Source organism: Felis catus, chromosome B2 (assembly GCF_018350175.1).
Source record: "Felis catus isolate Fca126 chromosome B2, F.catus_Fca126_mat1.0, whole genome shotgun sequence".
NCBI classification, from domain to species: Eukaryota; Metazoa; Chordata; class Mammalia; order Carnivora; family Felidae; genus Felis; species Felis catus.
In genome coordinates, this window is record NC_058372.1 from 9,050,656 (window position 1) to 9,078,401 (window position 27,746).

Consider the following 27,746-nt stretch of genomic DNA (forward strand, 5'->3'; position numbering starts at 1 on the left):
GGGAGATGACTGGGGAACGCATGCCTATAGACCTTCCAGAGGGTGGTTCTGGGCAAGGCGGAGCGTCACCAGGTGGCAGCTGGGAGAAGAGGAAGCTCTGGGGGTGGTAAGGGATGTTCTCACAGGGACAGAGAGTCAGAGAAAGCCAGCCTCACCCATTTCACAGTGTTTCCTGGGCTCGCGGTAAATTTGAGAAGGATGACAAAATATTGTTCAGACATCTGCCCCGGTTTCCTGCAAAGTTGGGAGAACTGAGGAAATGCCCCCGGATTTCAAAGGCCCTCTATCAACGTTATTTGTAAGACTGGGAGGAAAACCGCAGAGGATCTGAGAGGCAACCCGTCGTTGGCAAGATCTCGACTTCTGAATTGACTCACGTTGTCCATCAGGGAGCTTTGGCCTCGGCGTGGCAGCACAGACTGCACCGTGATCTTTGCAGAGTGATGGATGCAGGGGAAGCCAGCAGATGGTTTACAGGGATGTGGCCAAGGCACTAATAGCAACAGAGCCCAGCGCTTGCAATTGCTTAGTCAGCTGAGGCCTTCACATACCGCACAGACGAGGAAATGGGCTGTTACAGGGTCGTGTGAGGACAGGAGTGGAGCCTGAGTCCTGGTTGGACTAAGCAGATTTCCTCTAATCTCCTCAGCACTTAGTCACGGGGGGTGCAGCCCTATGGAGCTTCACAAAATTCTCTACGAGAGTCTCTCATGCTTTGTATGATTTCATGCTCCTAGGATATTTTCTGCCATCTTTTGGTGATATTCGGAGCTCACCGAATTAGGAAAGTTTTCATGTGTATGGAAGTTGTCTTTGTATACCAACGTTCTAGGATTTTTTTTCCTTTTATTTTTGATGTCACTCTTTTTTTTTTTTTTTTATTCCAGTATCGTTAACATGCAGTGTTACATTAGTTTCAGGGGTACAATATAGTGATTCAAAATGCGATACACAGCTCCGTGCTCATCGTGGTAAGTGTACTCTTAATCCCCTTCCTATATTTCACCCATCCCCCTACCCGCCTCCCTTCTGGGAACCATTGGTTTGTTTTCTATGGTTATGAGTCGGCTTTTTTGTTGGTCTCTTTGTTCTTTTGTTTTGTTTCTTAAATTCCATATGTGAGTGAAATCATGTGGTATTTATCTTTCTCTGACTGGCTTATTTCATTTAGCACTATGCCCTTTAGATCGATCTATGCTGTTGCAAATGGCAAGATTCCTTTCTTTTTTATGGCTGAGTAATATTCCACCACCTTCCCACACCCCGCCACCCCCCCCCACCACATCTTCTTTATCCATTCATCTGTTGATGGACACTTGGGATGCTTCCATAATTTGCCTATTATACATAGTGCTGTGATAATAGGGGTACATGTATCCCTTTGAATTAATATTTTCATATTTTTTGGATAAATATCTAGTAGTGCAATTAGTGGCTCATAGGGTAGTTCTATTTTGAACTTTTGGAGTAACTTCCCTACTGTTTTCCACAGTGGCTGCATCAGTTTGCATTCCTACCAACAGTGCACGAGGGTTCCTTTTTCTCCGAGTTCTCACCACCACCTGTTGTTTCTTGTGTTTTTGATTTTAGCCATTCCAACTGGCGTAGGGAGAGATCTCACTGTAGTTTTGATTTGTGTATCCGTGATGACGAGTGATGTTGAGCATCTTTTCATGTGTCGGTTGGCCATCTGGATGCCTTCTTTGGAGAACTATCTATTCATGTCTTCCGCCCATTTTTAAATTGGATTATTTCATTTCTGAGTGTTGAGTTTATCAGTTCTTTAGATATGTTTTGGATACTAACCCTTTATTGGATATGCCATTTGTAAATATCTTCTCCCATTCTCTAGGTTGCCTTTCAGTTTTGTTGACTATTCTCTTCCCTGTGCACAAGTTTTTATTTTGATGTAGTTCCAATAGTTTCTTTTCGCTTTTGTTTCCCTTGCCTCAGGAGACATCTAGAAAGAAGTTGCTGTAGCCAGTGTCAAAAAACTTACTGCCTATGCTCTCTTCTAGGATTTTTATGGTTTCAGGTCGCACATTTAGGTCTTTAATCAATTTTGAGTTTATTTTTGTATATATTGTAAGAAAGTGGTCCAGTTTCATTCTTTTGCATGGAGCTGTCCAGTTTTCCCAACCCGATTTGTTGAAGAGACTTTTTCTCATTGCATATTCTTTCTTGCTTTGTCAAAGATTAATTGACCATATAATTGTGGGTTTATTTCTGGCTCTACTATTCTATTCCATTGATCTATGTATCTATTTTTGTACCAGTACCATGGCGTTTTGATTACTACAGCTATATCTTGATATCTGGGATTGTGATACCTCTAGCCTTGCTCTCCTTTTTCAAGATTGCTTTGGCTATTTGGGGTCTTTAGTGGTTCCATACAAATTTTAAGATTATTTTTTCTAGCTCTGTGAAGAATTCTATTGGTATTTTGATAGAGATTGCATAAAATGTATAGATGGCTTTGGGTGGTATGGACATTTTAACAATATTTACTCTTCCAATCTATGAGCATCGAATATCTTTCCATTTGTTTGTGTCATCTTCATTTCTTTTTTAAAAATTTTTTTAATGTTTATTTGTTTTTGAGAGAGAGAAACACACACACACAGAGTGCGAGGAAGGGAGGGGCAGAGAGAGAGGCAGACACAGAATCCGAAGCAGGCTCCAGGCTCCGAGCTGTCAGCACAGAGCCCCACGCGGGGCTCGAACTCACGAACCGTGGGATTATCACCTGAGCTGAAGTCGGACACTTAACCGACTGAACCACCCAGGTGCCCCTCATCTTCAATTTCTTTAATCAGTGTTTTACAGCTTTCAGAGTACCGGTCTTTCTCTTCCTTGGTTAAGTTTCTTTCTAAGTATTTTATTGTTTTTGGTTCAATTTTAAGTGAGATTGTTTTCTTAATTTCCCTTTCTGCTAATTCATTATTAGAGTGTAGAAATGCAACAGATTTCTGTGCATTAATTTTGTATCCTGTGACTTTACTAAATTCATTTATCAGTTCTAGTAGTTTTTTGGTGGAGGAATTAGGGTTTTCTATGTATAGTATCATGTCATCTGCAAATACTGAAAATGTTACTTCTTCCTTACCAATTTGGATGCCTTTTGCTTCTCTTTCTTGTCTGATTTCTGTGGCTGGGACTTCCAAAACTATGTTGAACAAAAGTGGTGAAAGTGGACATCCTTGTCTTACTCCTGACCTTAGGGGAGAAACTCTCAGTTTTTCCCCATTGAGTAGGATGTTACCTGTGGGCTTTTCATTGTGGGCTTTGTTATGTTGAGGTATGTTTCCTCTAAACCTACTTTGTTGAAGGTCTTTATCATGAGTGTATTCGTTTTTTTTTTTTTTCTCATAGATTGTGGCTATAAAACTGAATTGATTAAGAAAAAACTTATACAAGTAGTTCCCAGTTGGGAGAGGAGGTGCTGAGGACTATTTTATATATATAAAAAAACACAGCCCCAGCCATTATATATATATAAAATATGTATATAAAAACATATAAAACTGGAGGCTTCACAAATATTATATCTTTACACAATATATAAATTATAATATAACTGGGCTCTACCCACAAATATTCTGATCTGTCCCATCCCGTCCCCCAATCCTTTTAAGTTGAGTTATTTCATTGGTATTTTGGCTACGATTGCACTTAGATGTGGGAAACAGAAAATACATCTACAGTGGCTTAAACAGAAGAAGAATGATTTTGTCACGCAATAAGTAATGTGGAGCTGGTGGGTTTGGTTCAGCAGTTAGACACGACAGGGTCTACCCAGGGTGGTGCCCTTGGCCTCTTCCTTCATAAACGCAAGGCAATGGCTATAGTGTGCCATCTTGCCCCTCGGCGGGAAAGGAGACGGGGAACTGGGGCATGCCAGCTTTCCAGCAGCTGCCTGGGAAGGCTTCTGCTTCTGCTTCTTGGGTCTGAACTGGGTCATTCGGATGCCTCCAGCTGCAAGGAAGGATGGATAGCCAGAGAGGACAAGAAGACGTTGGGAAGGGTTGGGGTACCCATTCCACGAATCTGCCACAGTTAGTTGCTAGAATGGCGAGAAAAACAACCAGCTTTGGCTGGTTGACTATCACCATTGATGTGATACCTTATTCTGCCTCTAATGTAAGATTTGCATTGTAGGGATTGGCTGCTAAATTTTGGTCCTTGGGGACACCATCTAATAATGCTTTTCCATGAAATAAACTCATTCAAGGGGAGTCTGTGGGTGGCATGAAAGCCTGGACCTTATATCTAGAGGCACAAATGGCTATACTTTTTCGGGATGTGAATTCTTGAGATCAAATCTTTATTCTCAAGCAGTTCTACCACATGTTTAACCGGGAGGTAAACTGTGCTGAACTGTGAGAAAGAGAAAACTCAGTGTCTGTCAATAGCTTCGCTGGGCGGAGTAGAGTGTGCCTGGGGGATATCCAGATAGCTTTGTTCTTTTCAGTGCAGACATGATGAGCAGGGTTTTTTGTGCATTTTATTTGTTTATATTTTTATGCCAGTGTAATTGACATACAATGTTGTATTAGCTTCAGGTGTACTATACAGCGATTGAACACTTCTAGACATTACCCAGTGCTCATCCTGATAAGGGTTCTCTTAATCCCCTTCACCTGTGTCACCATCCCCCCCCCCCCCCCCCCCCCGCCCCGTATGTTCTCTGCCGTGAAGGGTTTGGTTTTTTGTCTCTTTTTTCTTTCTTCGTTTGTTTTGTTTCTTACATTCCACATATGCGTGAAATCATATGGCATTTGTCTTCCCGTGATGAGAGATTCTGAAGGAGTCCTTCCAAGGATAGACCAAAACAGAAATCAAAACAGTTGTGCATAATTACGAACTACTGACGCAGCAGAGGCGGAGATCCAGTCTACTTCTGACTCTGCCACTGTCCAACTGTGTGACCTTAGGCAAGTCAGTAGTGTCTGTGGGGTTTTATTTCCACACACGGGAAATGATGCTGCTGGATTCGGCGATCTTTGTTTTAAATATGAAGGAAAATGAGGTTCCCCTGAAGGCTGAACGTTAATTGACTAATCAGATGGAGTACAGAATATACGGCTTATGGTTTGGATGTCATCGATTAAAATTGAGCCAGTTTGCACAAAATTTTACTTAAGAAGTGCTGAAATGACATTTCTAGCTTAGATCTCTCTGCTGAACGTACGTAGCTGACCCCCGAGCGTCTCTTAGGGGATAATCTGCTGCAGGAATTTCTTTATTTTATTTGCTTTTATTTAAAAATTTTGTTTATTTATTTAGAGAGGGACAGAGACCGCATGAATTGGGGAAGAAGAGAGAGAGAGAGAGAGAGAGAGAGAGAGAGAGAGAATCCCAGGCAGGCTCCACACTCTCAGTTCTGAACCTGACAGAGGGCTTGAACTCACAAAACTGTGAGATCATGACCTGAACAGAATCGAAGAATAGGATGCTTAGCTGGCTGAGCCACCCAGGCACTGCCTCCGTGGTTGAGAATGGTACCTACTTCTCATGCAGACCTGCTCCTCCTGAGTTTTCTAGCTCAGTGAATGAACTCTCCATTCAGCCTCTTGATTCTTTCTTCTGCGTATCTGTGTCCCTAAACCTTTCTCTGCCCCCATTGCCACCATCCTGGCCAACTTGACCTCTCACGTGATTGCCACAGCAGTCACCCAGCTGGTTTGTCCTAGCTTACGAGCCAGTCACATGATCTTCCTCCAACGCAAATGTAATTATTCTTTCACTCGGCAAATATTTATTGAATGTTTTCTACAGGACTGTCGCCGTTCCAGTCCCTGGGGACTCGGTAGTGTACAAAATAAAGTCTTCACCTTTGTGGAACTTACATTACAGAAGAGGCAGTCTGTAAGTAAATGGACAAATGGATATATATATTACTAAAGTGATGGATGGGGTGAGTGCTGTAAAGAAAATCCTGAGAGGAATGTTTTTAGATAGGGTGGTCAAGGAAGATACTTGCAGGATGATAATGGGCGGGAACGAAGTGAAAAAGCAAACTAGGTGATTGTCAGGGGAAAGAATGTTCCAGAGTGAGAAAGCCCTGGGAGGAGGGAGGAGGGGCTTGCTTGGTGAATTCAAAGACCAGTAAGGAAGACAGTGGAGTGTCAGTGGAGAGAAACAGGGGCAGAGTGGACATGAGGCCCCGGCGGTGACAAGGGACCAAATTACTAGAGACCTGACCGGCCACTGAAAAATTTCTGGCGGGGTGGGGGGGGAGCAGTGGGGGGGAAGGGAGGGAACATGGTGCCCACACTGAGGTTTCTTTTTTTTTTTTTTTAACGTTTATTTATTTTTGAGACAGAGAGAGACAGAACATGAACGGGGGAGGGGCAGAGAGAGAGGGAGACACAGAATCGGAAGCAGGCTCCAGGCTCTGAGCCGTCAGCCCAGAGCCCGACGCGGGGCTCGAACTCACGGACTGCGAGATCGTGACCTGAGCTGAAGTCGGACGCTTAACCGACTGAGCCACCCAGGCGCCCCCACACTGAGGTTTCAAAATAACCTTTGCTGTGTAGAAAATTAACTGTAAAGGATCAAGAATGGTCACAGCGAGATCAGTTAGTAAGCTTTTGCTAGCTTTGGAGGATTTGTTTCATTTTTCTTATTGTGGTAGAATACACATAATCTAAAATTTACTATTGTAACCACTTCTAAGTGTCCAGGTCAGTGGCCTTATACACTGTCACACTGCTGTGCCGCCATCACCGCCATCCGTCTCTGGCACATTTGCATCTTCTCAAGCTGAAACTCATTAAATACTCATGAGTCCCCATTGAACACTGACCCTCCATTCCCTCCTTCCCAGCATTCAACTTTCTGTCTTTGTGAATCTGACCATGCTGGGTCCCTAATAGAAGGAGAATTGGATAACATCTGTCTTCTTGTCTCTGACGCGGTCGCTTAGCAGTAATGTCTTCAAGGTTCCTCCATGTAGTGGCACGTCTCACACCTGCCCTCCTTTTTAAGGCTGAATAATATTCCACTGCACGTGTATAGCGTTTGTTCATCCATTCGTCCGTTGGCGGACACGCGTGAATGGTGCTGCTGTGAACATGGGTGGACGAAGATCTCTTCAAGCCGCTGCTTTTGATTCTTTTGGGTCGACGCCCAGAGGTGGAGTTGCAGGATCATGGGGTAATTTCTGTGGGTCTCTTTCAATGGCGGAGGATGGGAACCTCCACCATTCCTTAACGTTTCTCAGTGGTTTTCTACCGCCACCAGGACCAAGTGTCAAGTCGGGTGAACGTGGCTCAGACATCCCACACGGTGTAGTCCTCGCCCAACTCTCAAAGTCCCCACATCCACCTTCTGACTTCTAGCGAACTTCTTTGAATCCCTGCAACAGGCCGCGTGGTTTCCTCTTCTGAGAACTGACCTCCGACCCCAGCTGGCTTGTGCTTATTGTTAGTTCCCCCTGAGGACTTATGCTTCTCAGCCCACCAAGTTCAGGTAAGGTTTCTAATGCCTCTGTCCTGTGTGCTCCCCCAGGACCTTGCCTTGCCTACCGTATGCGTGGCCATCCTTAAGCACTGTCCTACCTCACTCTTGCCCTTGATACGGTAGATGCTGTGTCTGACACGGACCTACTACCTACCTCCCAGTGGAAAGAGTACTTATTGAATAAATGAACAAAGGTGGACATACAATAAAATTATAATCTGTCCTTTCCTCGAGACACAGTGCTTTGAAACATGAGTTACAAACGAAAACACCCCCAGGGGCCACATAACACAACTTTGTGATGCTGAGTGTGGGAGCTTAATAGACAGAGTGGGGGGCGTGGCTTTCCAGAGCTCCTCTTGTACAGTTCTGGGCAGTAGGATCACTGCATGACTATTTAAATCAAAACTTGTTAAATGAAATAAAATTTAAAGTCAGATCCTTCATCAAACTAGCCACATTTCATGAACGCAGTAGGTAGCCACATGTGACTATTGGCTAACATACTGCACAAGGCAGATATAGAACATTTTCATCATTGTAGAAAGTTCTCTTCAGTGGTGCTGTTCTAAGGAGTGTATGTCCCACCGAAGTCATTCAGGTTTAAAATTTTGACCACCGGGCTGGCTGAGCAGAATACTTCGGCACCCCAGTTTCGATTCCCCGCTCTCAAAGACGAGTCTTCCGATAAGGCCAGACACTGGGAGATTGCAGCACTGGGATTTGTCTTTGCGGAAATGACAGTTTCCATTGACAAGACAATGACAGTGAAGACATTGCTTATTACCCACTTTATGTGGGGGCCTTTTCCTGAAAACCCTGGAGGAAATTTCTCTCTGATTTTAGCGTCAGGAATAGTTGTATGTATATTTTTCCATCACAGTCTAATTCTGTAATTGATCAGATTTCCCTTTTTGCATTGGTGTCTAAACGAGTCAAATGTGACCCAGTGCTCGCAGGTGAGCCAAACCTCATTCTGTGCATGAAACCCTTAGCTCAGTCTTATTTTTCTTATTCCTCCTCCCTTCAGACAAATCCTGTGCATGTGTTTTGTAAATACATTCCCCCACCCCGCCGGTGAATCCAATCTACTTACTTGGTGCTATACAGTATACCATATATACGCACTATAGGTTAATTCTCAACCCCTTTATTGATAGGTATTTGAATTGTTTCCATTCTTCCCTATTACAGACAATGCTAATGGATGTCCCTGTGCATATATATCTTTGCCCTGGTGCATGAGAGGGCACGGAGAAATGGAACCACGGGGCTATGCTTATTCTTAGCTTTGAGAGGTTGTCAAATTGCCTTCCAAAGTTTTGTAACAATTTATGTCCCTGCCAGCTCTGTATGAGATTCTCACTCTTACCTCCTGCTCTCATCGGGAATGGTTTCCATTTCTGTGAACATAATGGGCTGAAATATCCCATTGTTGTTTGGTTTTGCATTTTCCCCAAGCACTGGTGATATTCTTTTTCATACTTGCTCGTCTAATTGTGTTTCCTCTTAGGTGACCTTCCAGGACATCCTTTGCCCATTTTCTACTGGATTGTTTATCATCTTCTAATTGATGGAAGGGAACTATGTAAATCTGTTTTTAAAAATAACAGCTTTCTTGGGATATTATGCACATAACCATAAAACTAAGCCTTCTGAAGTATACAATTCAGTGGTTTTTTAGTATATGCCCAGAATTGTGTAACCATCACCATCATCTAATTTTAGAACGTTTTCATTGCCCCAAAAAGAAACCCGGTAGCATTAGCAGCCATTCCCTACTTCTCCCCACCCCCACCTCCTGGCCCCAGCCAACCACCAATCTACATTCTGTCTCAATGGATTTGCTTATTTTAGACATTTCATATAAATGGAATCATTTAATCACATCCATTTTGAAAAAAGATGGGCATATAAATAAACACTTTAATGAGTTATAAGGCAATTTTGCGTTTTTGAATTATGCAACTGGCCCACCATGCTTAGATGCTTTTTACTTGCATCTAAATCCTTTTCTCTTCCCTAACATAAGTTATGAATGATAAATATATACATTTTAAAATCCGCCTTCCCGATCCCTGGCATCTTTCACCTTCAAGGATTCCCGGAGATCAAAATCTTCCCTTTGAAAAGCATTGGCCTGAAGCAAATCATAGTCTAAACACAGCTCTTGTAAGAGCAGAGCTAAAATTCCGTTTTGTTTACATTTGGCTGAACTAAAAGGGGTCATTTCGAGAAAGAGTCAAGGACTAGAAAAGGAAATGGCCCAGAATGAGTCTAAAAGATTTAATGTTTAAAAATTGGGGAACGCTGAGGGGACTTGCAAACTATTATCAACTGCACGATTGAAAAGGAATCATGCAAAGTGTTAGGGTAACCGGCCAAACCAAAGCTCTTTAAGGGCAATCATCACAAAGTATGTATTTGAATGTATACATAATACCATGTACAGTGCAGAAATGAGAGCGTAGATCATAAAGTTCCTCTAGGAAATACATTCCTTGAGAGTTGAAGGTGGGGATGGGCGACAGGAGGGACGGGTGGTCTTGAATGAGAAACTTACAATCAGAAATTTTCAGCCCACGAGACAAAAAGGATTGGGTTAAACGGAAGTGAAAGTTAAATATAATCAGTAAATCAACTATAACGTTCATCTGTTCTGTTTCTCCCATCTTTCCAAAGCAAACAACGGTGGTGGTTATTGATTTTCTTTGTGCATTCTGATAGGCAAAACGGTGTTTTTAAATTTTATGGATTGGAGGTTCCATATCGTGTTTTCGATGGAAGTATTCGTCCTACTGTTCTGTTGGGTTTTAGAAATCCAAGTTATTTGAACACATCTTTCAATGTTAATCTGGTGTTATTTTTTTCCCCCCTAAAATGTAAACTCTTGTAGAGGCTTTGTAAACAATCCAGGGTTTCACACATGCCCACGAGGCCCTAACAAATGCTATTTGCTGCCAGGCACAGATAGCGACCATGGGTATTGTTACACGGGCTGGCATCTTCTCCTAGGAAGTATATGTATATCCGGATCTCTGGGGACATGTTAGATTTAAGCATAAGTGGGATTATAAGATAAATGCAATATGTTTTTTTTTGACTTGAAACTTCCACTTACGTCTCACCGGTTAGCCTCCTCTATTTATGCTGCCTTTAAAGAGAAATGGTCAAATCCTCTAGTGGTTTCCTGAAATAACAATAAGGAGATTCATGAAACATAGTCTAACACTTCGGTCACCTCCCCTGCCTGTGGGAGCACAATCTAGACCTGAGAGTATTTTTAGGAACCGCAGTTTATGACTTTCAGGCACATGTAAACTAGAGCGGCAGGCAAGGTGTTTCCAAGCCAAGGACCTCCTGGTCTGTGTTTATGTCTCATTTGTGATGGACGGTGCAGACACTAACAGAGCGCTAACACGCTTCAAGCAGATTGGACCAATGGAAACGACAATGTGATCAACATCTTTTCTTTATTAATATGCTTATCAAGAGTTTTTACAGAGAGGAGTCGCCGTGCAACTTCTTTTGCAGGCAAACACACTTCAAAGTACTTCAATTAGAAAGGTCTAGCCAATAAAGAGAAGGTGTGCACCCCGGGCACTTACCAAAGATCTCCGCTCTTAATTGGTTGCCAAAAAGCGCAGCGGAAGCAATTAATATCCAGAGAAGCAGTTTGAAGGACATGTTAATTATTCATTTTCTTAAATCTCTCCGTTGCTGTTTCTGCAGTCTTGCCTGGCCTAAAAGCAGCCGTACTTTTCTCTACAAATGTTTCTCAGACTTTCACGTCCCAGGTTCCTGGGCCCTGTCCTCCCAGTTTTGATTTAGTTGGTCTGAGATAGGGCTTAGGGATCTGCACGTGTCAAATAGCACCAGGCGAGTTTGTTTTTTTAATGTTTATTTATTTTTGAGAGAGAGAGACAGAGAGAGACAGAGTATGAGTCTGGGAGGGGCAGAGAGAGGGAGACACAGAATCCGAAGCCGGCTCCAGGCTCCAGGTTCTGAGCTGTCAGCACAGAGCCCGACACGGGGCTTGAACTCGTGAACCGCGAGATCATGACCTGAGCGGAAGTTGGACGCTTAATCAACTGAGCCACCCAGGCGCCCCAGCCCTAACAGATTTTGATCCAGGTGAAAGCACCGACCACGTTTGAGAAACTAGATGTGAATGCATCAACATTTCCTACCTGCTGTGGTCCGACAGATTATGCTGAAGGTAGATGGGAGGCACTTTCCTCTGAAGAAAATTTCACATCTCTCGCAAAACTGTTGTTTTGATGATGTTATTCAGTGTTTCTTATGGGTCTTGTATATCAGAAATTATGCGAGGGGCACCTGGGTGGCTCAGTTGGTTGGGCTTCCAACTTCAGCTCAGGTCATGATCTCACAGTTCGTGGGTTCGAGCCCCGTGTCGGGCTCTGTGCTGACAGCTCCGGAGCCTGGGGCCTGCTTTGGATTCTGTGTCTCCTTCTCTCTATGCCCCTCCCCTGCTCACACTTTGTCTCACTGTTTCTCAAAAACAAATAAATGTAAAAAAAAATAAAAATAAAAAAAATTATGTGACCAATTTATCTGAGAATTTCCTGAGTGACAGGAAAAAGTTTTCCTCTCAAAAAAACCTGAATTTCCTCCAACTAACAACCAAAAGAATAAAAATTATCTCCTCTCTCCCCACCCCTGGAATATATAGGGGAAGCTCAGAGAACAAAAAAAGCATCTTTTTTTAGGTTCTCAGCTGGACTTTTTTCTTGTTCTCTTCCTCAACAGGCTTCTGAACTTTCTTTTTTTTTAACATCGTTTTAAAAAAATGTTTATTTACTTTTGAGACGGAGAGAGACAGACTGTGGGTGGGGTAGGGGCACAGAGAGACTGGAGACCGAATCTGAAGCCGGCTCCAGGCTCCGAGCTGTCAGCACAGAGCCTGACGTGGGGCTCGAACTCACAGCCATGAGATGAACTGAGCCTGACGCTTAATAGACTAGGCCACCCGGGCGCCCCCTGAACTTTCTTTCCTATTTAGGTTTTAGCTGTTCTGGCACAGACCTCTCCTTATTGTTCTAATGCTTTCTGAGAAGTAGGGAAGAGAAATTATAAAACTCTAAGAAAATGTTTAATATAATTGTAGCTTCATAATGTTACCAATAGTTCTCTTGCATCATTTAACTGCAAGCCAGGGTCCTGTGTTGACCTGGACTATTTTTCTGGATTTTTTTTTAAATTTGTTTTTTTACATTTATTTATTTATTTATGTATGTATTTATTTATTTATTTTCTGTCTATAGTAAAAACTTTTTTTAATGAAATTTATTGTCAAATTGGTTTCCATACAACACCCAGTGCTCATCCCAAAAGGTGCCCTCCTCAGTACCCATCACCCCCCCCCCCCACATTTATTTATTCTTGAGACAGAGAGAGACAGAGCATGAGTGAGAGAGGGGGAGAGAGAGAAAGAGGGAGACACAGAATCTGAAGCAGGCTCCAGGCTCTGAGCTGTCAGCACAGAGCCCGACGCGGGGCTTGAACCTACGAACTCTGAGATCATGACCTGATCCCAAGTTGGACACTTAACCGACTGAGCCACCCAGGCACCCCGACCTGGACTGTTTTTCTGGTTCACCTTGCTCCTCGGGCAGACTTTGGGTTCCCCTTGTTCCCCGAGGGTACATTATCCTGAGTTGGTCCCATGATGGTGTCTGTGTCCACTTTGCTGATAACCCTTCTTCCATGATTTTCTCAAACTTAACAATGTTGCTTAAATCTGTTGTCTTCAAGAGTGTCTGATATTTTGTGTTTATTCATCATAAGCATTGAATTTATTTTCCAAAAATCCTTATTACCAAAAACTGGAAACAAATGTCCTTGAGTGGGCAAATGGGTAGATAAACTGTGGTACATCCGTGTAACAGACTACTGTTCGGCATTATACTATGTGAAAGAACCAGGCCCAGAAGATTATATGCTATATGATTTCATTTATTCGAGATACTGAAAAAAGCAAAACTATAGAACAGAAACAGGTTGCCAGAGATTGGGTTGGGGAGAGGGTCTGCCCAAAGGGAGAACATGAGGGATTTTTTTAGGTATTGGAATGTTCTGTATCCTGTTTGTGGAGGTGGTTACAAGAATCTGTGCATGTGTTAAAACTCAGAATTGTACACCAATGTGAGTTCCATTGTACGCAGTTTTAAAAAAGACAAACCACAGGGGCGCCTGGGCGGTTCAGTCAGTTAAGCATCTGACTTCACCTCAGGTCCTGATCTCACGGCTTGTGAGTTGGAGCCCTGCATCTGGCTCTGTGCTGATAGCTCGATGCCTTCTTCAGGTTCTGTGTCTCCTTCTCTCTGCCCCTGACCCTCTCTCTCTTTCTCTCCCTCTCAAAAATAAATAACATTAAAACATTAAAAAAAAAAAAGACAAACTACAGACTAGGAGAAAATATTTGCAAAACATATATTTGTTAGAAGACTTGTATCCAGAATGACAATGATTTCTCGAAAGTCAGTAACAAGAAAACAAAGCAATTAAAAACAGAACAAAAGATTCGAATAGACATTTCACCAAATATACAGATGGCAAGCAAGCACATTGTCATTAGGGAAATGCAAATTAAAACCACTGTGAAATATACCTGTTAGACTTGATAAAATAATGATAAATAAAAAACCTGACAATACCAAGTGCTGATGAGAGTCTGGAACACCTAGAACCGTCCTGGAGTGCTAGTGGGAATGAAAAATGGTTACAGCCACTTTGGAAAACGGTTTGGTGTTTCTTTAAAAAGTAAGCGTACCCCACGCCGACGGTTTCGCTTCTGTGTATTTATCCAAGAAAAAAATGAACACAAATGTTCACACAAAAACCTGTACAATTATATCAACTTTATTCATAATTGCCCCAAACTGGAAACGATCTAAATGTTCTTCAGCTGGTAAATGGATAAACAACCTGTGGTCCATCCATACCATGGAAAAAGGAACAAATTATTGATACATGCAACGACATAACAACATGGTGAATTTCAAATTACATGGTGAATTTCAAATTACATTATGCTAAGTGAAAGAAGCTGGATGAATCCATTTATGCGACATGCGGAAAAGGAGGGAAGTATAGGAACAAGAGAGAAACAGATCAATAATTTCCGGGGGCAGAGGGAAGGGTTGAACACAAAGGTGCAAGGGAATGTTTTAGAGTGCTCTCTAACCATTCTAGATCTTGACTGCAATGGTAGTTACACAACCATATGCATCTGTCAAAACTCAGAGAATATACGCGTTAAGGAGTAAGTCTTTCTGTATGTAGATTATACCTCAAGGAACCTGATTAAAACACACACACACACACACATACTCACACACACACACGATATGGCCCTCAGAACTGAAAGAATTTGGCACTATGTAAACTTCGCTTTTTTATCTTTTCTTTCAATTTTCCCTTTCTTTTCCAATCAATTCAGTAATGTATCACTCAGCATGCTAAGCATTTCTTGGACTACAATAGAAGTTTAAAACTAAGTTTCTGATGTCAAGTTGTTTATAATTAGGAGGACAGGCATTGCAATTTAGACTTTATCTGGTAAGTAATAAATGGTCATTATGAGTCCTTAAGTATAGAGATGACTAATGAATGTAACATCTTAGAAAGGTCAATCAGAAAGTTTTGCACTGTACAGATTATAGCTAGTAGATACTGAAGGGGGAGACTAGTTAAGAAACTGAACTAACCTAGAAGTAAGGTGGGTGGTAAGCATTCAGACAGGTGCAAGGCAGTTGTGGATACGGCCAGGCAGCTTAAACACGTGCTGAGGGACAGAGCAGGGACACCTAAAATCGAGACCCCCCCCCCCCCCCCCAGCTTCGTAACATTTCACAGACCTTTGCAACTTACAAAGAAGGGCACCATACATTTTTTAGTCTTAGGGCCAAGCCGTAACCTTTCTCTGTGTTAGGACAGCAAGAGATGGAAAGAAAAGGGTAAATCTAAAGACACCAAAATAAATAAATAAATAAATAAATAAATAAATAAATAAATAAATAAATAAATAAATAAAATAATAGCACGTAAGGAATGTAGGGGAGAAGGCATAAAAAAATGACTTCCAAGTTATGATCTTGGACAAATGTTAGAGTCTGAGTTTTGCTTTGGACCTCGTGTAGTTTGATGCGAGAACGGGCCATTTGGGGTGCGGATGTTCTTCCTGCTCCAGCTAGCCCCGGGCTTCGTTGCTGTTCTGGAATAAGCCAGGCGTATTTCTGCGGCAGAACCTTTGAACTGGCTGTTTCATTTGCCTGAACTCCTCCGCCCTGCCGCCCCGCCCCATCCCGCCCCCATAGTTCCAGGGTATCTGCCACACCCCCTCCAATTCTTTACTTAAGCCGCACCTCTAAATGAGGCCTACCTTGACCACCCTGTTTAAAACGGTAACTGGTGTTCTGCTTACTTCTTTTCTCTTTCTTAGCACGTATTAGCTCTCGCCTTCTAGCATCCGTTGTTTACTTGGGATGTCTGTTGTTTGCTGTCTGCCTTTCCTTGCTAGAATGCAAGCCCACAGTGGAAGGGATTATTCCCCGTTTTGCTCACGGATGCATCCCGAGCATCTGGAATGGTACCTGGTACACCGTAGGTGTTCAGTAAATATCTGTGAATAAATAAAGTATAATAATGAACATGTACAGAGCACATGCTGGGACTAAGCACTTTACCACCTGGTTTAAGTTACTTATTTCACTGAAGACTTAACCCTCTGGGGTAGGTCCTATTATCATTCCCGTTTTACAGATAAGGAAACAGAGGCTCAGGCAGATTCCAAGACTAGCCCAAGGTTCCATATAGCCAGTAAGAGGTGGAGCCGGTGTCCAAACACCGAACTGCCTGCCCCCAAAGCCTGCATCTGGCCCATGAACACTCACACCGCCTCCTCACTGGTGAGTACCTGGCCGTGTTGCAGGTTCTTGGTAGACAGATCAGATCTGCAGGGCGGAGTTGACAGTTGAAGCCGTTTGAAGGACTGAGATATCCGAGCGACACCCTGTACCAGTGATACGGAGAGACAGGCTGAGACAGCTGCTGTGCATACTTTCGAAAGATAATAAAACTGGAATTTGAACTCAAGGTTTTCACTCTTTCGTGGTTTATAAGCGATACAAGGTTTAAATCCATACATTCCCCCCTTCCTTCCTTCCTTCCTTCCTTCCTTCCTTCCTTCCTTCCTTCCTTTATAAAGGGGAAGTGCAGGCTGAATCCTCTTTACCCGCCAGTTTTTGGCCAAGTCCGCCAAAAATGAGATTCACTTAATGCTGACACTTACTGGAACTGTTCTATGGGAACAATTCATTTGGTTTCTGTTTTACCATACAGACAGGCGCATTTACCATTCTTTATATAGAATTCATTATAGAAATGCAATTGACAACACAATGGTAGTATTGGAGGAAACTCCTAATTTGGATCCTTGCTTTATCAACTCTGGCAGCAGGCCCCGGTTATAAAAATATTCCTAACCCCTTTGGACAGGGATTTACTCTTCCGGTGCGGATTTAGGGCAGGATGACCTTTCACTCCCTTTGGACGCGCGCCCTCTTGCGGTGGACGGTGAGTTTGCACGTCTCCGTCCGTTCATGTGAGCCACGAGCCGAGTTTTGTCGCGATCCTTCTGTGATCTCTATCCCTGGTAATTGTCGGTTGGTCTCTGGTGTTCTTTAACCATAAGGGCAAACACGCCGTTTTTATTTCTAGCCTTTATTTTTCACTGTGTGTTTGTATGCCAACTGCTGCTACTGTGACCGATTTTAGTTACAATTAGTTTCTCCATTTTATGGAGGGGAATTGGTGAATGAGAGTAGAAAAACATGTGAAATCGGCTTAAAAAGTCTCTACATTTTAAATTATTAGTTCGTCCTTTACCCAAACAATTCGCATTTTTGTGTTAAAAGCATGATATGAGTGTCATGCTGAGAAATTTCAGGATGTCTTGGGATTTCAAGTTCTCGTTTCAAAGATGTCCTAAGGTCAGGGAGAAAAAGGCAAGATTTGGGGAGAAGCAGGAGGATGAAGATTGTGCAAATCCTTGTGTCTCTCACGCATGGATGCTTGAGAATATGCCTCCTGGAGAATGGTAACAGATAGTATGTAGAGATCCCTTGTCCCCATTTTAATTCTTCTATGTCATGGCTGCCGTTTTAACGCCAATAAATGAAGGGACAATGCCTCGTGCTTGTTTCAAGATACACTGAAAAGGTTCTGGGTCTTTGGAGTCCAGCAGAACTAAGTTTGACTCCGAACTCTGGTACTTAGCAATATGGCTTTGGGCAAATTCTTCCATCTCCCTTGTTCCCACAGGGAGACATCAAGCCCCATGTTGTAGGGTCAAAGGAGGTCATGAGCATACAGGGCCTCACTTAGCGCCTTTCAACTGGGAAGTCATTCCTCCATGAAAACACCCACTCAGTCCTGATTTATTGTAATCCGGGTGGGACAAGACACACTAAAATACTGGATAGACAGGGTATAATAAATTGAGAATTATTTGAGGCGTACAACAAATCACCCTTATTGTACTGCCCATTTGTCTTTATGTTTGGAGGCTGTCTCAATAAGTGTATATGTATTTAGGATTGTTATATCTTCCTGGTACACTGAAGCTTTAAAAAAAGATCCTTGTTTGGTTACCCTAATAATGTTGTTTGCCCCTGGAACCTGTTTTGTTCAACATTGCCACAGGTATGATAGTTCTTCGGGCTAAAATTTGCTTGGTTTAAATCCGTAATTACGTATCTGCCGTTCTGAAAACCAAAGAGCTCCGAAAACAAGTTTTTCTTGTGATTCCTTTGACAGCAAAATCTGTTCTATGCTGATGTGAAGCTATTTATCGTCTTATTCTCTTAGTGTGAGTGTTTATGTTTCCTTCGGAATACTACTGTGTGTGATTGAGAGGCGATACCTCAAACCCCAATGAGAGTGTAATGTAAAATATAAGCTATGACCGATATGGATTTCTGAAATTAAAACTAACCTGAATTTGGAAACACATTTGGTTTTAGGGTTTTTAGGGTTTGGGTTAAAGGTGTGTGCATTTATATACATTTTTTTTCTATATATACATCTTTAAGATGTGTATCTTTTTTTTTTTTTTAATTTTTTTTTTCAACGTTTATTTATTTTTGGGACAGAGAGAGACAGAGCATGAACGGGGGAGGGGCAGAGAGAGAGGGAGACACAGAATCGGAAACAGGCTCCAGGCTCCGAGCCATCAGCCCAGAGCCTGACGCGGGGCTCGAACTCACGGACCGCGAGATCGTGACCTGGCTGAAGTCGGACGCTTAACCGACTGCGCCACCCAGGCGCCCCTAGATGTGTATCTTTAAGTTGAGTTTAGCTGGGTTTGTTTCCAAGCTGCTGTAATAATGTCTTTTAAATGGGAGATTTTGTCAGGGTGCCTGGGTGGCTCAGTCGGTTGTGTCCGACTTCAGCTCAGGTCATGATCTCGTGGTTCTTGAGTTCGAGCCCCGCATCGGGCTCTGTGCTGACAGCTCAGAGCCTGGAGCCTCCTTCAGATTCTGTGTCTCCCTCTCTCTCTGCCCCTCCCCTGCTCATGCTCTCTCTTTGTCTCAAAAATAAAAACATTAAAAAATAGCTAAATGGAAGATTTTATCTATTTACATCTATTTCTGATGTATTTGGATTTTTTTTTTTCCTGTCGACTCATTTATTTTGCTTTCTAATTGTCGCGCATTCTATGTACTCTCCTCCTTTCCAGAATTCTACTGGATTAATTGACCATCCCTTTCTCTTTTTTCCCAAGTTTTTGCTCAATTAGCTAGGAGTTATACCCTCTTTATCTCTTAATTGTTCCTTTTGAAATAGTTTCATGCATATTTAATTTACAAAGTCCAAAATTAATGTCTTCAGCCTATGCCTGAAAAATTCCAGAACATTTCATTGCTCTCTGAACACACTCTCCGCTTATGTGCTTTTTTTACTCTATGTTTTATCTTGTTTATTTGTTTTTTATTGAAGTGTAGTTAACGTATGTGTTATATTAGTTTCAAGGGTACGATATAATGAGTCAGCAATTCTGTGCCTTACTCTGGGCTCACCACTTAAAGTGTACTCTTAATCCCCTTCCTGATTTCACCCACTGCCCCATGCCCTCCGGCGACTAACAGTCTATTCCAATCATTAAGAGTCTGATGTTTTGTTTGTCTCTTTTCTTCTTTGTTCTTCCATTTGTTTTGTTTCTTAAGTTCCACATGTGAGTGAAATCATATGGTATTTGTCTTTCTCTGCCTTATTTCACTTAGCATTATACCTTCCAGCTCCATCCATGTTGTTGCAAATGGCAGGAGCCCATTCTTTTTTTTTTTTTTTTTTTGGCCGAGTAATGATATTCCATTGTATTTATACCCCACATTTTCTTTATCCAGCCGTCTATCGATGGACACGCGGGTCACTTAATTTGTTACATAACTTGGCTATTTTAAGTAATGCTGCAATAAATGTAAGCGTGCATAGATCTTTTTGAATTAGGGTTTTTGTATTCTTTGAGTAAACACCTGATAGTGGAATTACTGAATCATATGACAATTCTATTTTAAATTTTTTAAGGCACCTCCTGTTCTCCGCAGCAGCTGTACCAGTTTCTGTTCCCACCAGTTTTCTGTTCCCAGTTTCTCTGTATCCTTGCCAACACTTGTTGTGTCTTGCGTTTTTGATTTTAGCCATTCTGACGGGTATGAGGTGATATGTTGTTGTGGTTTTGACTTGCATCTCCCGGATGATGAGTGATGTTGAACATCTTTCCATGTGTCTGTTGGCCATGTGTATGTCTTCTTTGGAGAAATGTCTCTTCGTGTCTTCTGCCCCATTTTTAAATTGGATTGTTTGGTTTTTGGATGTCGAGTTGTATCTGTTCCTTATATTTTTTGAATATTAACCCTTTATCAGAGATGTCATTTGCAAATATCTTTTCTCATTCAGTAGGTTGCCTTTTTGTTCTGTTGGTGATTTCCTTCACTGTACAGAAGCTTTTCATTTTTGTGTATTCCCAATAGTTTAATTTTGCTTTTGTTTCCCTTACCTGAGAAGACAGATCTAGAAAAATGTTTCTATAGCTGATGTAAAATACATTACTACCTATGCTTCCTTCTAGGAGTTTTATGGTTTCAGGACTCACATGTAGGTCTTTAATTCATTTTGAGTTTATTTTTATGCGTGGTGTAAGAAAGTTGTCCAGTTTCATTCTTTTGCATGTTGCTGCCCTGTTTTCCCAGAGTCATTTATTGAAGAAACTGTCTTTCCCTTGTATGTTTTTGGCTCCTTTGCTATAGGTTAATTGACCATATATGCATGGGTTTATTTTGGGGCTCTCTATTCTGTTCTGTTGACCCGTGTGTCTGCTTTTGTGCCGGTACCATACTGTTTTGATGACTACAGTTTGTAGTGTATCTTGAAATCTACGGTTATGATACCTCCAGCTTTGTTTTTTCTCAAGATTGCCTTGGCTATTCAGGGTCTTTTGTGGTTCCACGCAAATCTTCAGGACTGTTTGTTCTAGCTCTGTGTAAGATGTTGGTGGTATTTTGATAGGGGTTGCATTAAATCTATAGATTGCTTTGGGTAGTATGGACATTTTAACTATATTTGTTCTTTCAATCCATGTGCACGGAACATATTTCCATTTGTTTGTGTCATTGTCAATTTCTTTCATCAATATTTTATAGTGTTTGGAGAACAGATCTTTCACCTCCTTGATTAAGTTTCTTCCTAGGTATTTTCTTTTCTTTTTGGTGCGATTAAAAATGAGATTGTTTTCTTAATTTCTCTTTCTGCTCCTTCATTATTGATGTATAGAAATGCAACAGATTTCTGTACATTGACTTTGTATCCTGCAACTTTACTGAATTTGTTTATCAGTGAGCAGTTTTTTTGGTGGAATCTTTAGGGTTTTCTGTATAAAACATCATGTCATCTGCAAGTTTGACTTCTTCCTCATGGATTTGGATGCCTTTTATTGCTTTTTTGTTGTCTGATTGCTGTGATAGGACTTTCAGTACCCTGTTAAATACAGGTGGTGAGAGTGGAGGTCCTTGCTGATGATCTTCAAGGAAAAGCTCTGTTTTTCACCGTTGAGCATGATATTAGCTGTGGTTTTTTTCACGTGTGGCTTCTATCATGTTGAGGTTCATTCCCTCTAAACCTAGTTTGTTGAGAGTCTTTATCATGAATGGATGTTGTACTTTGTCAAGTACTTTTTCTGTATCTATTGATATGACAGTATGGTTTTTATCCTTTCTCTTGTTAATGTGATGTATCATGTTGATTGATTTGAGACTCTTAAGCCACGCTTGCATCCTGGAAATAAATCCCACTTGATTGTGGTGGATGATTTTTTTAATGTATTGTTGAATTCAGTTTGCTCATATTTTGTTGAGGATTTTTGCATCTGTATTCATCAGAGATATTGCTCTGTAGTGTCTTTATCTGGTGTTAGTGTGACAGTAATGCTGGCTTCAATGAATTTGGAAGCTTTCCTTCCTCTTCTATTTTTTGGAATAGTTTGAGAAGAATAGGTATTAACTCTTCTTTAAATGTTTGGTAGGATTCATTTGGTAGAATTCACTTGTGAAGCCATCTGGTCCTAGGCTTTTGTTGGTTGGGAGGTTTTTTTTTTTGTTACTGATTCAATTTCATTGCTGGTCATCGGTTTGTTCAAAATTTCGATTTCTTCTTGGTTCAGTTTTAGAAGATTATATATTTCTAGGAATTTATTCATTTTTTTCTAGGCTGTCCAATTTTTTGGCTTGTAATTTTTCATAATATTCTCTTAAGGGGCACCTGGGTGTCTCAGTCGGTTAAGTGTCTGACTCTTGTTTTTGGCTCAGGTCATGATGTCCTGGTTCATGGGATTGAGCTCCACATCAGGCTCTGCACTGACAGTGTGGATTCTACTTGGGATTGTCTCTGTCCGTATCTCTTTGCCCCTCTTCTGCTCATGCTGTCTCTCTAAATAAATAAATAAACATTTAAAAGTATATTCTCTTAAAATTTTTTGTATTTCTGTGATGTTGGTAGTTATTTCTCCTTTTTCATTTCTGATTTTATTTGAGTCCTCTCTCTTTTTTTTCTTAGTGAGTCTGGCTAACGGTTTATCAATTTTGTTGATCTTTTCAAAGAACAAGCTCCCAGTTTCATTGATCTGTCTTACTGTTTTTTCAGTTTCTATTTCATGTATTTCTGCTCTAATGTTTATCATTTTCTTCCTTCTACTATCTTTGGGTTTTGTTTTTTCTGCTTTTTCTAACTCCATTAGGTGTATGGTTAGGTTGTTTATTTGAGATTTTCTTCCTTTTTGAAGTAGGCCTATATTGCTATAAACTTCCCTCTTAGAACTGCTTTTGCTGCATCCTGAAGATTTTGAACCATTGTGTTTTCTTTTCTTTATTTATTTACTTCTTTTTTTTTTTTGAGACAGAGAGAGAGAGAGAGAGAGAGAGAGAGTGCATGTGTGTACAAGTTGGGTGGGACAAAGGGAGAGGGAGAGAGAGAATCTCAAGCAGGTTCCACACCCAGCATCGTGCCCAACCTGGGGCTCAATCTCACAACCATGAGATCATGACCTGAGCCTAACTCAAGAGTTGAATGCCTAGCTGACTGAGCCACCCAGGTGCCCCAGGTCCATTGTGTTTTCATTTTCATTTGTCTCCATGTATCTTTTTTTATTTCCTCTTTGATTTCTTGGTTGACTCATTCATTATTTATCAGAATGTTATTTGGCCTCCATGTATTTGTGATCTTTCCAGAATTTTTCCTGTGATTGATGTCTAGTTTCATACCATTGTGGTCAGAAAAGATGCGTGACCTGATTTCAGTCTTTTTGAATTCACAGAGGCTTGTTTTTTAGCCTAACATGTGATCTATTCTGGAGAATGTTCCATGTGCACTTGAATGTGTATTCTGCTGTTTTTGGATGCAGTGTTCTGTATATATCTGTTAGGTCCATCTGGTCTAATGTGTCATTCAAACCTGTTCCCTTTCAATTTTCTGTCTGGATGATCCATCCATTGATGTAAGTGGGGTGCCAAGTCCCCTACTATTATTGTATTACAATCAATTTCTTTCTTTTCATCTGTTAATAGTTGCTTTATATATTTAGGTGCTTCCATGCTGGGTGCATAAATACTTAACATTTGTTATATTCTCTTGTTGGATTGTTCCCTTTATCATTATGTAGTGTTCTACTTTGTTTCTTGTTATAGTCTTTGTTTTAAAGTCTATTTTCTCCAATATAAGTATTGCTACCCCAGCTTTATTTTTGCTTCCATTTGCATGGTAAATGCTTTTCCATTCCTTCACTTTCAATCTGCATGTGACTTTAGGTCTGGATTGAGCCTCTTGTAGGAAGTATATAGATGGGTCTTGCTTTTTTTTATCCATTTGGCCACCCTATGTCTTTTGATTGGAGCATTTAGCTCATTTGCATTTAAAGCAATTATTGATAGGTATATACTTATTGCCACTTTGTTACAATAGTAAAAACTATTGTTTTTGTAGTTTTTCTCTATTTCTTTCTCCTCTTGCTCATTTCCCTTGTGGTTTGATGGCTTTCTTTAGTGTTGTGACTAGATTCCTTTCTCTCTTTCTCTTTATTTTTTTAATCCATTATAGGTTTTTGATTTGTGGTTACCAGTAGGTTCATATATAATGTCTTATGTGCATAGCAGTCTATATGAAGTTGATGGTTAAGTTTGAACCCATTGTAAAAGCACTGAATTTTTACTTCCTTCCTCACGTTTTATGTACGTGATGTTATACTTTATATCCTTTTATCTTGGAAATCTCTTGACTAAGGGAGATGTGTGTGTGTGTGTGTGTGTGTGTGTGTGTGTGTGTGAATGTAATTGATTTTCTTGCTTTTTAAAACCTCCATACTGGTTTTATAGGTGCTTAATCAACTACTTTTATTATATGTTTGCATTTGCCTATGAATTTTTTTCCTTCATCATTTTCTTATTCCTGATTATGGCCTTTTCTTTCCACTCTAAGAATCCCCTTTAACATTTCTTGAAAGGCTGAATTAGTGGTGATAAACTCCTTTAATTTTTGTTTGAGAAACTCTTTCTCTCTCCTAGTCTGAATGATAACCTTGGTTGCAGGTTTTTCCCTTTCAGCACTTTGAATATATCATATCACTTCCTTCTGGCCTGCAAAGTGACTGCTGAAAAAGCAGCAGCCTTATGGGATTTCCCTTGCATACAACTGTTTCCTTTTCTCTTGCTACTTAAAAAATTCTCATGACTTTTTGCCATTTTAGTAATTATATGTCTTCGTGTGGGTCTCCTTGTGTTAATTTTGTTGGGGGAATCTATGTGCCTGCTAGGTCAGGATGTCTGTTTCCTTCCCCAGATTAGGGAACTTCTCAGTTGTTATTTCTTCAGATACGTTTTCTGCTCTCTTCCTCTCTCTTCTCCTTTTGGGATCCTTATAATGCAAATGTTATCATGCTTGATTGTGTCCCTGAGTTCTCTTAACCGATTCTTCATTTTTGTTGGTCTTTTTTTCTTTTTGTTCTTCAGCTTGATTGCTTTCCATTGTCCCGTCTTCCAGATTGCAGACCTGTTCTTCTGTATCCTCTAATTTGCTGTGACTCCCTCTGTGGTGTTGTTTATTTCAGTTTTTGAGTGCTTCATCTCTGACTGGTCCTTTTTTTTTATATTTTATATCTTTGTTGAACGTCTCACTGAGGACCTCTTCTCTTTTCAAGTCCAGTGAGCATCTTTATGATAATTACTTTGAATTCTTTACCAAGCATATTGCTTATCTCCATTTCAGTTAGCTCTTTTGCTGTGGTTTTGCCCTGTCCTTTCTTTTGGGACATAGTCCTCTGTCTCCTCATTTTGTCAAATTCTCTGTGTTTGTTTCTGTGTACTAGGAAAGTGAGCTACATCTCCTATGTATTAGGAAAGTCAGCTACATCTCAAGTAGTGGCCTTATGAAGAAGAGGTCTTGTGTTGCCTGATAGCACAATGTTCCCTGTTCACCAGAACCCGGTGCTTCAGGGGTATCTCCTATGCGTGTTGTATGCACCCTACCGTTGAGACTGTGTTTGCCGTTAGGTCACTCAGCTGTAATGGCTCACTTTGCCTGTTGTAGGAGCACCGGGTAGGGTTTGGTCCCTGTGCTGTTTAGGGACCTATCTGGGGCCATGGGCTTGTAGTTAAGTGGTGTTAACAGTCAGACCAGATGCCTGCTCTCAGCCCATCTGCCAGGACTGCAGTCACACGGGCCTGCCTTGTCCACGCAGAGGCTTTCACTGGTGAGCAGGCCTGGCAGATCAGATGCCTGCCCCCAGTCTGTCTACTAGGGCTGCAGTCACACTGATTGGTAAGGCACCTTCTCTGTACTGGCATCTATAAGGTTAGCTGCTGGGACTGTGGCCACAGTGGGATGTGTGGCTATCTTCCCCTCTTGCCGGGGCAGGAGTCACATTGCAGTGGCACTGGTCCCTAGTGACATTGCTTAAAGCGTATGCTGCGCAGGAGTCGCTTTGGAGGGATACCTGCAGGGCGGGGTGGCTTGGATGGGGTGGATCCACGGGCGAACACAGCAGCGGGGCATGTGATGTTAGCAGGATAGGTGGAGAGTGTTCGTTCTGGCTCCCACAAGTGTCTGGCGAGCTAGGCTGGGGGTGGGGTTGGGGGAGAAATGGTACCTATGAGCTCTTTTGTTATTGGAGAAGTCTCCTAAAGATCCCTGTTCCTCCAGCACATGTTCTGAGATTAGTAAATAAATCCCCATCTCGTATACCCAGGTGTTCTGCAAACTGCTGCTTCTATGCTGTATTAAAAATTTTTTTTTAGTGTTTATTTATTTTTGAGAGACAGAGAGACAGAATGTGAGCGGGGGAGGGGCGGAGGGAAAGGGAGACACAGAATCTGAAGCAGGCTCCAGGCTCTGAGCTGTTAGCATAGAGCCCGACATGGGGCTCGAGTTCATGATCCATGAGATCACGACCTGAGCTGAAGTTAGATGCTTAACTGACTGAGCCACCCAGATGCCCCTCTATGCTGTACTTTTAAGGGCAGGGATTTAGTTTCCTATTGCCTTCAGCACTCCTGAATGTAAGCCCACTGATTTTTAAAGTAGCTGGAGTTAAGCCCCACGGATTATAAAAATTTGTGAAGTTAAGGAGTGAAGCCCTGAAGGTTTTCAAAGCCGAAACATGTGGGGACTCATCTTCCCAGTACAGGTCCTCTGTTCCTGGGGTTCCTGATATGGGGTGTGATACTCTGACTTCTCTGTGCTTGTGGTGTTCCTCCCATTTGTGGTTAGTCTTGCCAGGGATTTGGTTCCTAACCACATCTCTGCCCCCTTTTCAATGTGGCCTCTCTGATTAACTGTAGAAAGTCTCTTCCACCAGTCTTTAGGTATTTTCAAAGTTCGTTGCCCTGATGTGGCTGTTATCTCATTGTGTCCATGAGAGGAGATGAGTTCAGGATCCTCCTACTCTTCCATCTTCCCAGAACTGGTTATTTGTTTTAATTATAAAAATTTGATGTTATTATTTAATGAAAATGTTTATTTTAATTTATGCCCCTATTTACTAATTTGTTCGACAACCATTTATCTAACACATATTCTTAGCTCTAGGGAATATAGGGTCTACCATAAGTCTAGGGACTAAGGCAGTGAAGAAAATAAAGTCCTTGATCTTCAGGGACTTAACTTCCAGCTCAAGTTAACTGTCCCTTCTTACATCTCAGATCTTCCTTCTGGGGTCACTTTCCTTCTTTCTGCACATCTTTTAGAAGTTTCTTTACTGAGGGGTGCCTGGGTAGATCAGTTGGTTGGGCATCCAACTTTGGCTCAGGTCATGATCTCACAGCTCGTGGGTTCAAGTCCTACGTTGGGCTCTGTGCTGACAGCTCAGAGCCTGGAGCCTACTTAAGATTCTGTGTCTCGCTCTCTCTCTGCCCCTCTCCCTCTCACGCTCTGTCTCTTTCTCTCAAAAAGAAATAAACATTAACATTAAAAAAAAAAAAGAAGTTCCTTTACTGAAAGTTTGGTGAATCAATTCTTTTTGCTTTTTAGATATACATTTTTTTGAGATATAATTCATGGGCCATATAGTTCTCCCATTTAAAGTATATAATTAAGTAGATTTTAATATACTTACAAATACGTGCAGCCAACACTACGGTCAACTTTAGGGCATTTTCAAAAAGAAAACTTGTACCTGTTAGCAGGCACTCCCTATCATGGGTTGAATGGTGTTCCTTAAA

At 41.5% G+C, this 27,746-nt stretch overlaps 1 long non-coding RNA gene across 1 annotated transcript; it reads left to right on the forward strand.

Annotated features, from left to right (window-relative positions):
• The first annotated feature begins 202 nt into the window (after nt 1-202).
• LOC123385282 lies at nt 203-7,670 on the forward strand. Its single transcript, XR_006597507.1, has 3 exons — nt 203-971; nt 5,779-5,868; nt 6,991-7,670. It is a non-coding gene; the product is annotated as an uncharacterized LOC123385282 (long non-coding RNA).
• Nucleotides 7,671-27,746: the final 20,076 nt, after the last annotated feature.